This window comes from Salminus brasiliensis, chromosome 19 (genome assembly GCF_030463535.1).
Source record: "Salminus brasiliensis chromosome 19, fSalBra1.hap2, whole genome shotgun sequence".
Taxonomy (NCBI): Eukaryota; Metazoa; Chordata; class Actinopteri; order Characiformes; family Bryconidae; genus Salminus; species Salminus brasiliensis.
Window position 1 is genome coordinate 10,147,815 of NC_132896.1, and position 15,520 is coordinate 10,163,334.

Sequence of the window (15,520 nt, forward strand, 5' to 3'; positions counted from 1 at the left end):
GCCTACAGAAATGCAGCTTAGAATTTGGTAAACAACCATTTTAACAGCTGATAGCATTTTTTTCCAAAACTGAATGAAGCTTGGCTATGACAGAATGCATCAGTGGGCGGAGCCTGGATGAATCAGTTCCCATAAGTCATGTGAAAATGACCAAGATTATGACGCTGTACAGCGGTATATGGACACGACTGCAGCTATAACAGGTACACCATTCTGGTTTCCAAGAAAATCCATTCTAGTGAACTTAATTAATTGGAGACTTGCAAGAAAGGGGTCTTAACACCCCCTCCCCCCCCCACCATCTATCCTCTGAAGTTATAGACCTGTTAAACGTCATCCTCAGTACAGTATTTCTAGAACTGTGGAATACAATGTAAGGCAGATGGGTTGTTTCCACAGTTCATTTGCCTGCTCAATTTGAACTACTAATTGTAGTCTGTCTCCACCTGATCTAATGTGCTGCACAGAGCACAGAGTACAGAGCAATGGAATACATTACAGCCAGCAGAAGGAGGTGCAGAGAAAGAGGGATAACTCTTCTGTCTCCTCATTAGTGAAGCTCTGCCTTGACCGGGCCTTTTTGCATGTGCAGGCACTGAGAGCTGTGCAGCTGTTTAAAAGGTATGAGGCGAGTAATCGGATTGGCCGGGAAGACCAGTGGTGTAGTGGTTAATCACTACACCTCCACCCTCATTTCTGCTGCACTTCTGCAACCTTTCTGCTGTGCAGAGAGCTTAGGATTGTGCTTTTGTGGAAACAGTGCATCTTTTGGCTTATGTGACTTTATACAATATAGAAGCAGTTCAGCAACATGAGACTGCAAATCAGCTTATATTCAACATCCCATCATCTGTGTCTTGAAAGTCACATTTTTACCCCTTACAACAGCAATCAATGACCACATGAAAATGGCGTCATCGTAATTAGCGTAACATCATTAGTAGCCTCATGTATTAGCCAACGCTGTCTGGAACCATGTGAGTTAAAATGCAGCAATGCGATGAGAAACAAAATGACGAGGTGAAGTAAAGACTAACCAAACTGGTGCTTTATTTAAGCTAACTAGCAAAAGCACAAGGTAGGCTAACAAATGAAACTAAACTGGAGAGCAGTTTTTGAGATTTTCATTATATTTGACATTCTTCTCATACAGTGTGTGAGGAAATACAATTCATTGCTTTAACAAACTAAATGAAACGTCATAAAATATGCCTCACCATTCAATACAATGTTTGCCATGAGCACCACAGAAGCAAGTCAACCACAAAATATTGCTTAAATAATGCTTTAAATAAAAAGCCACATCCAGCGATTAAAATGTCAGTTACTATAAAGTTCATCAGTGTAGATATTATTAAGGGCTATTTTATGATGTTGCTGGACTGATCTTAAACCCAATAAAACTACTGCTCTTTTGTGTTCCACAATTAGTGACATTTCAAATCATTTTCATATCATTTATTAAGTGTAGGTGCTCTGTTTAGAGAAAGAATGCTCGCTTCTAGCACCATTACATTTAAGACAACTCTCATTTAAGACTAAATGCCATTCATAATTGTCCTTTTCTCTCACATAAAATAAAGTCCTTGTAGGTTTCTCTAACACCTTATAAATTCCCTAAAGCATGATAATTTCAAGAAAAGAGAAGCCAGATGTGCCACTGAATGAGCCGTGAGTTTCATTTGACAATTTAATCTCAAATGGAAAAGCACTGGCAACTATTTAGTGCTCGAAATTTACACAGTAAAAGCCTCAGTGTTAAAGTGGAGCTGGATGCAAATAAACACTAATAATTTTGCTGGGCAAATAAAATAGTGCCCCAATCAATATTGGAATTGTGGGCCAATGCAGATATCCAGTATTGTTCATGTAGGCCTGTATAGCTACAGATGCAGACACATTAGCATGTATACATTTATGTAAAATAAAATATGAAATCTATATAATTGAGACTAAATCTGTCTGAGTTAGCAGACAGCTTTTTCATGGTCTGTATATCACCTCCACATGAATAAAGTGTATTACAGCAGTAACTGTACTGATGTAACTATTTTTAATTCATTTGAATCATGCACTGTTTTTCAGTACAGTCTGCATCATTACTCCACTGCTTGAAGAGCCAAAAAATGGTTTCAGTGGGATGATTCTGGCTGGAAAGATAAAAAGACTGAGATCCTTCCCACACGAGGAAAGGAGTGGGAGTCGCACGGAGGGATACTGGAAGTCAGGGCATGAAGGGTAATTAGGTTAAACTCTATGTTGCTCTGCCTGGTTTACAAAGTGATTCTGACAGCAAAGCACCATTGATGATAAGATTAAATACGGGGCATGCAGCCAGGACAGAATGCAGTGTACATGGGAGGACGATGAGCCTGTTTTGGCTCAGCCGATGCAAGCATACATCCCTCGTGTTTAAGGCGCATTTTAATGGGGCCATATCCTACATTTTTCCTAGCTTTCATTTTTGCCCCGAGGTCCTCTTATGATATCTGGGTTTGTGCACCACAAATAGTTCTAATTCCCTTTTCAAAGTCTCTTTATGACTTATATCTAAATGATCTCTGTTCTGATTGTTTATCATGTATGGAGAGAATGGGTGGGACTAGACTATATGCTAAATAGGCGAATACATGTAAAAGTTTGACATCAGAAAAACAACATGCTTTTTTTTTGCAATTTACTGGGCCTTTTGGAATTTAGCCTCTGCCTTTAACCCATCCGTGCAGTGAACTCATACATACACATTAGTGATCAAACACACACAGTGATATTGTGAGCTCACATGCCCGGATAACAGCCCTGCTCAATGGCCCCAACAGTGGCAGCTTGCCATACCCGGGTATCGAATCCACTACCTGTCATCAATAACCCTGTGCTCTAACCATTGACCCACCACTGCCCCTCTGAAACACCGGGGACATAGTATGTACCTTCATTGAAGAGAAAGTCTGACATAACCAAAAACAGGGCTGTAAAACCGGCCAATACCAAAACCCCAAAACAGATAACAGTCTTGACTCACTGACTTATTTAATTTAAAATCAGAGAGGCAAAATCACAGAGTTGTAAATGGGCATCTAAAACAATGTCGGGTCTTTTTCGCCCCAAACTAAGTCACATACTTACTATAACAACTCAAAACTCTTTCAAATCCAGATTATTCTCTTTTATGAAGGCTGATAACTTGAGCAGGCCTGTAGCTACAAGTAAACTGAACATGGGCTTCTGCTTTTAGGAGATTTTCAAGTGCATAGCGCGTAAGTCTCTCGGGGTGGTCTTTTCTCTTATCGAAAACATTACAGAGCTGTGTGAGGTTTGACTTTATTTGACTCTTCGTTCATGCCTGCTGTGTCACTAATTAACTTTGGCCTCTCCTTTGTCTGCTTCATGACATGCTTGGCTGAACAATAATTCACGTGTTTTATGATGAGTGACGGTGTTCCTAGAGCTGCTGTGTGTGTGGATGACCTTTCTCTGGCTTTTCACACAGACTATTATTCGAAACCAAATTCCCTTTGAATTTTAAACACATACATGGGGAGATAGTGAAGTTGGTAGCAGTTCCCCTATGGCTTTGAGCTTTTTAAAGAGTGACCATAATCTATATTAGAATGATGCAACGGCTAATAGAGAGGAGAGGGCTGCTTAGATATCTTCATGCTAAGCATATATTTATGCATTCTCGTAGGTCCCCCCTGAGCGTGCCTCATAAATTGGCTGGGGCAAATGAAGTGGCATTACAGAATCAGGTGTGAAGAGTTGTTACCAGGGCAACGGCTTCTTGTGTAAAACATCAGCTGCCAGGAGAGGATGATGAAGCCTAGAGGAGTGCAGGAGGGCTGCGAGGACTCCGGCACATCACTACACATCACTTCTTCATTACCTATCACTCCTTCAGCGCACCCTACGCCTGTCCACACAGCGAGCCTGACCTGGGACTTGTGAATTGTAGCTTGCGGTGGCAGGCAGTAGGATTTCTGCTGATTTCTGTCGAGGCCTTGTGTCAGCTGTGTCAGAATGGGCAGCTATACTTATCTGCAGCTTATTTTCTTCCAAAAGTTCTTGTTACTCAGTAAAAATCTGCTTGTGTTGGAGCTATGTTTTAGATTATTCCGGAGTTAACCCCTAGAAATTGCAGCATTAAGGCTGGTTATTAAAGCATGGCTGATTTAAACTAGTGCAAATTAACAAACATTCATGTTATACATGCAGATGTTGACTCAATACTTGTGTGTAATGTGTGCACTAGGAGGCAGCGTTCAAAGCTGAATGGACATAGAGTTAAGTAGGTATGCACTGATGTGAGAATTCTTTTAATTGATTGATTTTAGAGTTAAAAATGCAGTAGAAAGAATAAAATGTGTTTAGGTGAAACAGTGTCCCAGTATAACCTAAAAGTTAAAGAGTACAATTTAAAAATCATCAAATATTGATACACCAGAAATCTAAAAATATCATGGCTGTTTTGCAAAAACCTATCCAAGAAGATATCAAAATTCATAACAATTTCCTTCTACTAATCAATCCTCAAGATGCTTCACTTTTATTTCACGCTAGTTCCGGCTTAGAATGAGCTCTGTTTGGATCTCGCCCCTTCCACAATGCTACCAGACAGCCAATCAGTGTTTGCCTGATACTCATACACTATTATACACTATTTTGTAATTATAATATATGTAGTCAAATGTAGTCACTATGTTAATAAATATTAAACTACGTTATTACAATCGTACAGTACAGCACCACCATATTCATATTGTTATTGTTCAAGAGTACAGCTGTCTCTGAAACACCTTCCTGACATTTTACTGTGGTATATAATGACTCAGTATTGCCCTGCTTGGGCCAACATATGAATGTTCTACCAACTGCAGTGTCAGAGCAGTTGGGGACACTTGCTTTCAGGGAGGGGGTCTGCATTCACTTCAGCTGACCTCCTGCTAAGTAAGTGTCAAAGTATATCAGTAGCATAAGAGGTCACGGGAAACCCCTTCTCAGATGGGGGCCAATTAGCCTCTGTCACACTGCAGTATGCATGTTGGTGCGGCATTTTTACTGACTTCAGTTTAATCAGTGTAATCCTCAACATTTTGTGCAGAGATCTGAGCAAAAGAAATGATATGCTAATTAAGGATAAATATCTGCAGAGAAAAAAGTGGAACTCTTAATGTCCCAGCGGTTCTGTGTATCTTCTATGTTCTGTTTTTGTGTTAATATATGCTTTAAGATACTCACAATTTGGATATTTTTAACATGAACTGGAATGCTGAAATACTACAGGGCTTTTCAGTGCAGGAACACAGTGACGATGTTTATGTTAATAGAATTATGGGGTTCCACAAGGTAACAGCCTGGCCCCCATTCCATTTGTTCTTTTTAACAGTGTCTTCCCTCTTGTGATGACAAATGCTAGTAATGTATGTAGCGGTGTGTGACAGAGGATCAATCATTTATGATGACATTTTTGCATGGATATGGATATTATGTGTACTATCATACAACATGTTTTTGTATTTGTAGGCCTTAAACCTGAGACAACGATCTGTTGTATCAGAATATACAGCTGCCGCAGTACATTGCTTGCAAGGGTGAAGCTCTGTCTATAAAGAGCCTTGAGATCAGTAGTGGTCACATACAGCCTTCTTTAATTGCTTTGGAAGATATTTACAAAATCATCAAGTTTTAGTATTGTGTTTAGTCAAGGACAGCGGCTGAAGTAGACAGACAGCTCCTAGTTCCACTAAAAGCAAAACATTGTCACTATTAGAAAATAACACTTGATCTCCATCTGGCAGATCTAATGAGCTCAATCACTAAAAGGCAGTTTTAAAAGTCATTTAGCATAATTCAGCACTTGCTGCCTCTCATTAGCTATTTATTTTATTTTAGGTCTTTGTCTAATTTTATTTACCATTATGTGGCATTGTATTCTTCCTCTTTTCTTTTTTTCTAAATGTTTTTCAGCCTGTGTTAAGCCCTACTTTGACTATCCAGCCTGTGGAAGAAGCCTAATTAACGTCTGTTGTTTTGTCATCTTCGGAGTATGAACCTCGGGAATAGTGGGAGGCAGTTAATACAGATCCTAGAAAATAAACCCAAATGAATAAACAGGTTTGCTACATCTGTCTGGCGAAGACATCTGTCAGTTTGCACACACCTTGTGCAGTTTTTAAAGTAGGAAAAATATGTTCATCCATCTGTCCAACAAGAGTAGGCCTGGTGTGCTTTAAGTAAAATATATTATAGATTCAATTCTAAATGCTTTTGGAACACAGTTTTGGAAACCAGTTTGGAATACAGTCATATATATATATATATATATATATATATATATATATATATATATATATATATATATATATGTGACAGGGTTTGCTGCATGTACAAATAAGCGAGCACACCAGTCAGTTGTAGAAGAGTGCAAAACAATCGTCACGGGAGAAGGGAAAAGGGAGTGGTTTAACTGACGTCCAAAAGGGAAAGATAATAGGGCAGAAGGGTGAAGAGTGGCAGCATCTCCGAAACTACTACCAAAGTCTAGTGAAGGTGAAGGTGTACCGAGAATGGACATCTCAAACATCGAGTACCTCCCAACGACATAACAGTGATACCCCACGGGCCACTGATGCCAGAGGGGAACTATGACTCTGGCGAGTGGTGCAGAGCAATCGACACGCCACTGCGAACCAGCTGACCTCCATACTGAAGACCTTTCGTCCCATAATGCAGTCCATGCCACGATGCCTTGCTGGGTGGTGATTCCCACTATCAGGCAGAAGGTCATATTTTCTGATATGACTGTGTATCAGTATTATCAGTATGGATTTGGGTTCATTGCTAGGCTGAGATTAAAAGCACTGTGCTTCTTTTGGACAAATATGTATGAAACACGTCTCAACAACTAAACAGTAGCTGTAATTTTAGGCCTACACTCTTAAAAAATAAAGGTGCTACATGGTGTTCTTGGAGTGATGCCATAGAAGAACCTTTTAATTGGTAAAAAATAAAATAAATAAAGGTTCATCTCTTTTGCAAAACTGGTTCCTTATGGAATCAAAAATGATCCATCTATGGCATCAAATAAAGGCCCATTTGTCCATTTGTAGCACCTTTATTTTAAAGAGTGTAGAGATTTAATCACCTAGTATCTCAAATAATAGACAAAAATAGCCGAGGCTTAAGGAAAGTGTTGACCTCCAAAACTCATATCTGATTACCTCTATTTTTGTTACTTTTAGCTAGCTCAAGCATCTTTTGTGTGTTTGAAGAGTGCTCACTGTCCATGCGCGTCTGCCCAGGAGCTAACCACTTAGAAGGAGGGAGAATCTGGGGAAGGGAGATAAGCTCTCATTTGAAATGCTTGCCGCGAGCAGGCAGTCCAAAAGAGCATTATCTCCACAGCATTTTGCTAGATTAAAGGTCTTTTCAATTACAGCCAACTTCCCTAACATCTCACCACAGCCAGAGATGGTGTTACTGGCATCCGCTTTTAGAAAAAAATCTTTGGAGAATCAAGTCCACTCCCTGTCCACACAGAAGATCCTAAGGAACAATCAAAGACACCAGACATACTACTTATCAAAGGCAACAAACACAGCTACTTGTTGAAAGCAGCGGCACCGCCAGTTTACTTCTCTCCTGTATTGAACTGCGCTCAAAAAGAGGGAATTTAACGTTTGCTGCCAATTTCACAGCTCCAGGATTATCTCAAGTAGCCAAGCTAATGAACTACAGTGGAAAGCCTTCAAAAAGGCATCAAACTCTCCGCCGCCAAATGCTCTAATCTGCAGAGGGCCAGCAGCGGAAAAAGAGAATTGCACAGGCCACAAAAGAGACAAAAGGCTTTTTTAAAAGTGCTCCTGCTGACCTGTCACTGCCACACCTGTTGAGTTTCTTTAAGCTCCTTAGCTGCCTGGCCGTTTTCTGCCAGACTGACGCGTTTAAGGCATTCCGGGAGAAAGGAAGGTCATCACAGCCTACCAAAAAATTTAAATCTACAAAGGCTCACACCACATCTTGACAGGGCTTGTTTTTTGTGCAGAAATGAATAATTTAGCACTTGATTTCTCTCCCCGCTGGTAGGCCTGTGCTGATGATTTTCAGAACAACACAGAGGGGTTCCACAACCAGCCATTCCTCACCTGCCATGTGCAACACACCGTTGACCACAGCTGCATTTTGCTGCCGTCATAACCAGCACTTAGTGGCATAAATGTTCCAGATGTATGTTTTGTGCCTTAGAATACACAGGTCTTAGTGGATGTGAAGACTTCCCAGACACTTTTTGTCTTCTCCACAGATCTGTCCTGTTGGCCTGTCCTTCTGCACCTGATAAAGGGCTGTTAAAAATAACACTGCTCTTAAGGCATGTTTTCTTAAAGGTAGCCTAGAGTGGTACATTGCATTTTCCTCGGCATACGTGAATAATGAAAGTTATGTACACAAAATTGACATATTGTGAACCTTAAAAACAATACTTAATTCCAAAAACCCTAAGCTGTTTCATAACAGTCTTAACTCATTCCATTCATTACACAACCTCAAGATTTACATACACCCAGCCCACTAGCAAAAACTCTAGTTAAAGCTGGTGAAACGGTAAAACGAGACACAGACTTTGGAACAATATGGTGTTGTTGATACTAGAGAGCAGCTTATCACCTTCAGACTTTGCTAGTTTGCTTTGCAAACCAGTCCTTGTGTCCTCAGATTTCACACTCGGGGTGCACAAACTAGGCGCACAATGAAGCAAAAGCAAGCAGAAATCCACTTACAAGCTAACACTAGCCTTTTATCATCTCCTCTTTCTACTGTCTACCTCACTACCTCAGCTGACTACCAAACTGGAGCTAAACACACATCAGAAGGTAAAGTACCCATTTTTGTATTCGCTGGAAGAACCTCAAAAAAGTAAAACCCAGTTAAGCGAGTGGAGGCAAGGCTAAAAGCTAACCGGCTACAATCTCTTTCACTAGCAAACAGCACATTACACTGAGAGGACACCATGAGAGGACAGCAACACTGGTAAGAGTAATTACTGTTACAATGTTAAAACTATGCTAAAATATGAGGCTTTTGTGAGCCGGTCCAAACCAGAACCCAGAATATTGTATGCAAGAATATCATTAAAGGAGGCAAAATTATATTTAATATTTAAACATCAAAAAACATCTCAAAATACTGGCCTGGTGCTTTTAAATGGCTGATCTGGGCCCTTTTCACATCATTTACCTATTAGTAAGATTAGTGTATTATTTATTTGTATTTCTTTTTTCTTTTTTTTTAAACTGAACTTATCTGCCAGATAAGCTTTTATGATCTGAGTGCTAATCACAAGTATGGCCATTTAGACTTTGATGAATGTGCATGTACTGTATGTCCTCGCTAACCTTCATGGAAAGAACAGTACACATGAGTGTACGCTGCAGCGTAGCCCACATTAATCACAGCTTCAGTGTGTGTGTGTGTTTTTTTTCCTGACACGGTAACAGCCATGACAGCATGGTTGCCCTCTCTGACAAAGCACATGAAGGATGGTCAGAGGCTACGCATGATTCTTCCTTTGCCTCAGGAGCCAGTGGTATAGAACAGTAATGTGCATTCGGAGCATCCAGTGTACAGTGCCCCACTGAAAACTAGCACTGCTGCAGCAGCACAGGGTATTAACCCCTTACACCTTAGGTTTATTGTTCGGTTATGCCAGACTATTGTGAATTATGCACTTACCATTAGGTTCAGCATATTTTGAGTCCCACAAGGTTCAATTTTGGGGCATATGAAACTGATATGATACTGATACTGAATATGACAGTAATGTAGTGTAAGAGGGACTTAAATTGGTGTGGGCTTAAATACTGGGTCTAAGGGGTTAAAGTAATACCTTGTTTTGAATCTAATCTCTATCTGTTGCACCTGTAGCAAGATGTTTATCATCACAAACCATCAATTTTCTGCAAGCTGACATGACATTTATAATAGACGTCTATGGGCAGATACTGGAGTCGGTGGGTTTCTGCTATTTAAATAAATATATTCAATGGTAAGAGCCTACAATCACCCCTTTCTTGAAGATCCTTTCATCCTTCTCTCAAGCTATCTACACACCAATCTGCTTAATGAACATTATGCAAACTTTTGAGCTGGTGGCGCCAAAAAATAGCCTTACAGAATGAGACGGAGCAACAAACAAACAAGCGAAGAAATGTCATTAACTTGTACAAAAACACATATGACAGTAATTATATATTAATAGGTGCTACTACACTACATGCATACTAAGGTCTAAGCTGGTTTGTGATGGTCATCCAGGTGTAAAATATGACCCTATGCTGGAGAGCCAGATGGTTAAGTTGGTTGACCAGCTGAGCTCTTGACCAACAAAGCATATGTTTTAATTTGGTAAGATGGACTAGCTGGTCTATCAGCATGACCAGCCTGATCAGGCTGACTGTTAAGCCTGGCATATTAATGGACCAGCATGAATAGGCTGGTGTTATTGGGGGACCAGTATGGTTAGGCTGGTCATGCTCGTCAGCCAGAATAGTCATGATGATCATACTGGTTGACTGGCTTGGTCAGTCTGGTTGGTCAACCACCAAACACACAGATCTGCTTAATGGATATTATGCTGAAACTTCAGACCTTACAGAATGAGACGGAGCAACAAACAAACAAACAAACAAACAAACAGAGGAAAATAACAAATAAACAACACTACAGCTGCTGTCACAGTGTCATTAACTCATACAAAACACACATGGCAGCAATTATTAATTCATAGGTTATTACACACACACACACACACACACACACACACAGAGAAAGAGAGAACTGAACGTGAAGCATCAGGAAAGATCAATGCAGCTCCAAATCAATTATTAAAGATGATATACATAAAGGCTTCACACAAGCCCAGCCCTGAGGAAACAAGAATATTAGCCTGCCCGTGGACCCCGAGTGTAGCCCACCACACACACACACGTACAGCCTCTGCAGCTATAGGCTCTCTGCTGTAGGACAGCAGCGTTTGACGGGCTCTAGGATGAAATCAACAACCCCCTCGTCCACAGACACCTCCAACGCTGGCTGTACCTGCACGTTCCGTCCTCTTTTCCTCCCGCGAGGACATCAGTTCCTACCCTCGGCTAGCACGAGGGACAAAAGCCCCTACAGAGCTCGCGCTTCACTTGCACTTGTTTTCTTTTCTTACACATCTTTGCAACATGGTGCTGAAACTGGCAGATCACGCCTTACCCTGCATGCCCAACCCTCCGCATCCATCCGCGAGTTTGCACCACTGCAGCACGCTCTACCGCTGCTGACGGCTCGCGCTCGAGTCTTTCTCGTGCCTGTTTGGTTCTAGTGAACCGGGCTGTGGAGGAAGAGCATGCGAGGATGGAAGATGTACAAACCTCCGCTCGCGGCTCCAGGCTTCTCACTCGTGTGTGGCTCGAGAGACTGCTCCTCCCGCACGGTCTCCAGCCTCCCTTCTCCTCCCCTCCACTCCCCTCCTCCCTCCTTCTCTCCATCCCTCCCTCCTTTCCTCCCTCCCTCTGGGCTGCTTCCTCACTACCGCCCCCCATCCCCACCCCCATCCCCAATCACCAGCAGCTCTCCTGCTCTTCACTCAGTGGAAAAAGCTGCTGTAAAGCTGCTGTAAGGACTGTGTGGGGTTGCTGTGATGACTGTTACTTTTTAATCCAGGCAAAAACAAACATGGAGGCCATACTTTAGTTTTCGGGTAGAAGACTGCGGTCCATCAAAACCAGCACAACACGTCATGCTAACAGCTTCTTCCCCAGAGCTGTAGCGCTCCTCAATCACAGTGGTCACCTCCCACTGTAAACCTCTAAACTTACAACTGAACTGTACCAAACCGGACTGAACAGTTATTTGCACTCTGCCTATTTTGCACTATGACTATTTGCACACCTGTACAGATGTTCTTTTCTTTTCTGTAAATACATCTTTCAGCTCTTTATTACCTTTATTACCTTTAGTACTTTCTACTTTTTTTTAATTTATCCCCTACCCTATTTATTGTTTAGTGTAATTTTCCTTTAGTTTAAGACTGTGTTCTGTGTTTCTTTGTTACTTGTCATACGTGTTGCTCTCACCAAGACAAATTCCTTGTATGGGTAACATACTTGGTGAAATAAAGAGATTCTGATTCTGAGATGGTCTAAGCTGGTCGTTGATGGTCAAGGTGGGTGAGGAACTGGTCATGCAGGAGAAAATATATCCTATGCTGGGAAGCCAGCTGGTTAAGCTGGAGTTTGATGGACTAGCTGGTCAATCCACGTGACCAGCTTGATGAAACTGGTTGTTAAATCGGTCATATTGGTGGACCAACATGGTTAGGCTGGTCATGGTGGTCACCAGCATGGTCATAATGGTTGACTAGATAGGTCAGTATATTTATATACACACTCACCAAGCAATTTATTAGTAAACGCTATACTAATTCTGAGCAGGGCCTCCTCAAAACAGCCTCAAGTAACCTCCTGCTCTACCACTGAAGACCATTAAGGAACTCTGCTTTCAGTGTAAGATGACTTCTGCTTTGTGACATGGTGCATTGTGGTGTGATGGAGGTAGACATCAGAAGATGGGAGAAACTGTGCCAGGAAGGGATGCACATGGTCAGCAATGATACTTCTTAACCTCTTAGACCTTAAGAGGCTAAGACCTTAGGTGAACCTCTTAAGGTTATTTGAATTTTCCTCAAAGCACCTCCTCCACAGTTTCAAACTGAAGCACCTCCAAAGGTTCCAGCTGTGTGCCTCAAATCAAGATTCATCAGACCAGCCTCTGCTTTTCCAGTCTTACAATGTTCAGTGTTGGTGAGCCTGTGGCCACTGCAGCCTCAGCTTTCTGTTCTTAGCAGACAGACGTGGATGTAGACAATTGGCGCATTGCATGAACGAGTAGGTGTCCAGGTGTTCCTAAAAAAGTGCTCGGCGAACAGCTTACAAACACAGGCTACAAACAGCCTCTCGCAACATGAGAGTTAATCCATCGCAATCATATTTTTTTTTAGGTCTGTGCGAAAAGGTGTTGAAATACAGCACAGACATAACTGCGACCAGGGCTGTTCAGCCAGCGACACCATCAATCAACAGCTGAGCATTACACACGTTCTGTAAGTTTAGCTTGTGTGAAAGTGCATGTTAGTGGGGGGGGAGGGGGGGGGGTATGAAGAAGCACTGCGCATTTGTCATTACCTGACCCATTCATCAGACACAAGCAAACAGTACTGACAGCTGCTCAGCGTACGCTACACACACTCTTAAACAAGGTTAAACAAACAGCCCTTCAAAAAGCAGAATATCATTTCTTTTAAAATATTAGGCATTTATAGTACATTGTATATGTATTCTTCAGAATATTGTAGCATGGCTTTATAATAGGAAATCGTAGTTTTAAAGAATATATGTAAATACACTTTATAATGGCTTGAATAGCAGCATTGGTATTGTGATATATACAGTATGGGCAGCATTTAAGGTGGATGCATCAGCATGTGTTTCGTATGTCTGACACCTTTTACATAAAAGAAATCCACTATGCTGTATCATTTTTGTTGGCCAAATAAAAACTAACATCATTCTGCTGGACCATCGGAGAATGAAGAATGGGATGGGGTGGTGTGGCATTGTGTCTGGAGAAAGGGAACGATGAGGTCATGAAGCTCCAGACGCAGTGCAGGCATAAGGGAGATGTCAGTTAATGGGTGTGCAAGACCATCAGCCAAGCCTTAGCACTAGAAATCCATGTGATAGAGCATTCAGCTCTACGGTCGAACTCAAGGTCATCTTTATAAAAGGTCGTTTACCAGTCATAGAACTTATGCTGTGGCAGACTGTTAACAGCGTGAGAGCTCAGTGTTTAAGGGCATTGCAGTGCACTTTTTAAAATGTCCTCAGCTGACTGTGTTAATCGTAAAATTACTATGAGTGACACTTGTGATACTCTTGTGAGAGGCTTGCACAAACTCTAAAGAAATGAATTTCCTCACTTTATACAATTTAACCAAGTATATGAATTTTAGAAACACTTTAAAATGTAGAAGTAACTCCCCAATTAATACAGTCCATGAATGGATGCTAATTACTTAACATTTTTGTGATATCACAAAAAATAGTACATTTGCACATACTTATGCACTAAGCTTAGCCCCGCCCATTCCTGCTGAAGTGTGAAGTGTTTCAGTCCTGCTTTTTGAACGAGGCACAATACAGACTTCTTTATAGGCTTCTTTAGTAGAAGCAATTATTTTATATAGAATCATGACACCTCAAGGAACCCTTTGGTTCTTTATCTGCCTAATGCCAGGTGTGGGCTAAAGGGGTATACAGCCCTCCATTATTGAGCTGTGGAGCAGTGGAACTGGGTTCTCTGGAATGATGATGATGCTCCATCCAATATTCCTGGTATGAGTTGAGGATGAGGTGGGTGGTGACCATTAATTTACTGTTAGTTCAACTTTTTAATACCCTTGATTTCAGAAGAAACAATGAATGGGCAGGTCTCAATATAGTGTATATAGGGTATATATTTAGAGGTCTTAGAGTTCTGTGGAAATATGGTCCCTTGTAGTGTTTTGTCTACAGTGTAATCAGACATGGTGTAAAAGGCTCATGTGGGACTTACCTGCTCAATTGTTAATTTCAGTGCTGTTCAGCCTGTAGCTTTAAGCCTGGCCTGTATTAGCTAGGAAATCATTTCTCTGTGCTGTAATGATTTTAATATAAGTTTTACGTAGAATAAAGTCAACCAATAAGAAACATGGTGATGTGAGAACTATACAAGAGTGTGTTGCTTGTGGGTGAAGGAATGCTGCAATGCCACAAACACATCCTAATGCAATTGAATTAGGCAAGCTAAGATGCATTTGAATGTCCTCGGAGGAGAGCCGTGTCATTTGGGTAGATTAGTGTCTTGTGTGCACTTGGTCGCCAACAGATCCGTGTCTGCTTGCTTGTCCAGTGCTGCATCTTGACAGCCAGTGGCTCTGTAGGCAAGTTCACGGAAGTATATCGTTATATAAATATAACTGATATTTATTATTACCAAGAGACCAGTTTTAAAAGTGTCATAATATTAGCATTTACACCCATTACGGAGATATGTTTAAATGAATGCCTTCTCTACCAGCTTGCATTGCTCTTGTCATCTTCACAATCAGATGGACTTTGTAAGCTGTGAGCCAAAAAACTAACAAAATCCACCCACACTGTAGAAGATACTGGCCTGTCCTTTGGCTGTTCTCTGTTTTTCAGGTTGTTTACGTCACAGCATAGAAAAGCATCCCAGACAGTCTGGTCTTAAAGAAGCCAGACAATGAAAAACAGCTATAGAAAATATGAATAGGAGATAGGACTATATATATATATATATATATATATATAAATCTTTCATGTAGTTTACAAAGTAAACAGTCCATACACTGGTGTTGTTATGCAAAATGCTAACTGTAAAGCACTTTCATTGGAAATCAATGTAAGGATTTTATTTTAAG

General features: G+C 41.1%; 1 protein-coding gene across 2 annotated transcripts in view; it reads right to left on the minus strand.

Annotated features, from left to right (window-relative positions):
- The window catches only part of cplx2b (complexin 2b), a 35,908-nt gene extending 24,406 nt beyond the window's left edge, over nucleotides 1–11,502 (minus strand). The window contains exon 1 of one of the 2 annotated variants that reach the window (XM_072663480.1): nucleotides 11,412–11,502. The gene's annotated coding sequence lies outside the window, so the exon portion shown is untranslated. Of the gene's footprint in view, nucleotides 1–11,253; nucleotides 11,369–11,411 lie in introns of those variants that run through there. The other variant, XM_072663481.1, reaches the window with a different exon arrangement.
- Nucleotides 11,503–15,520: the final 4,018 nt, after the last annotated feature.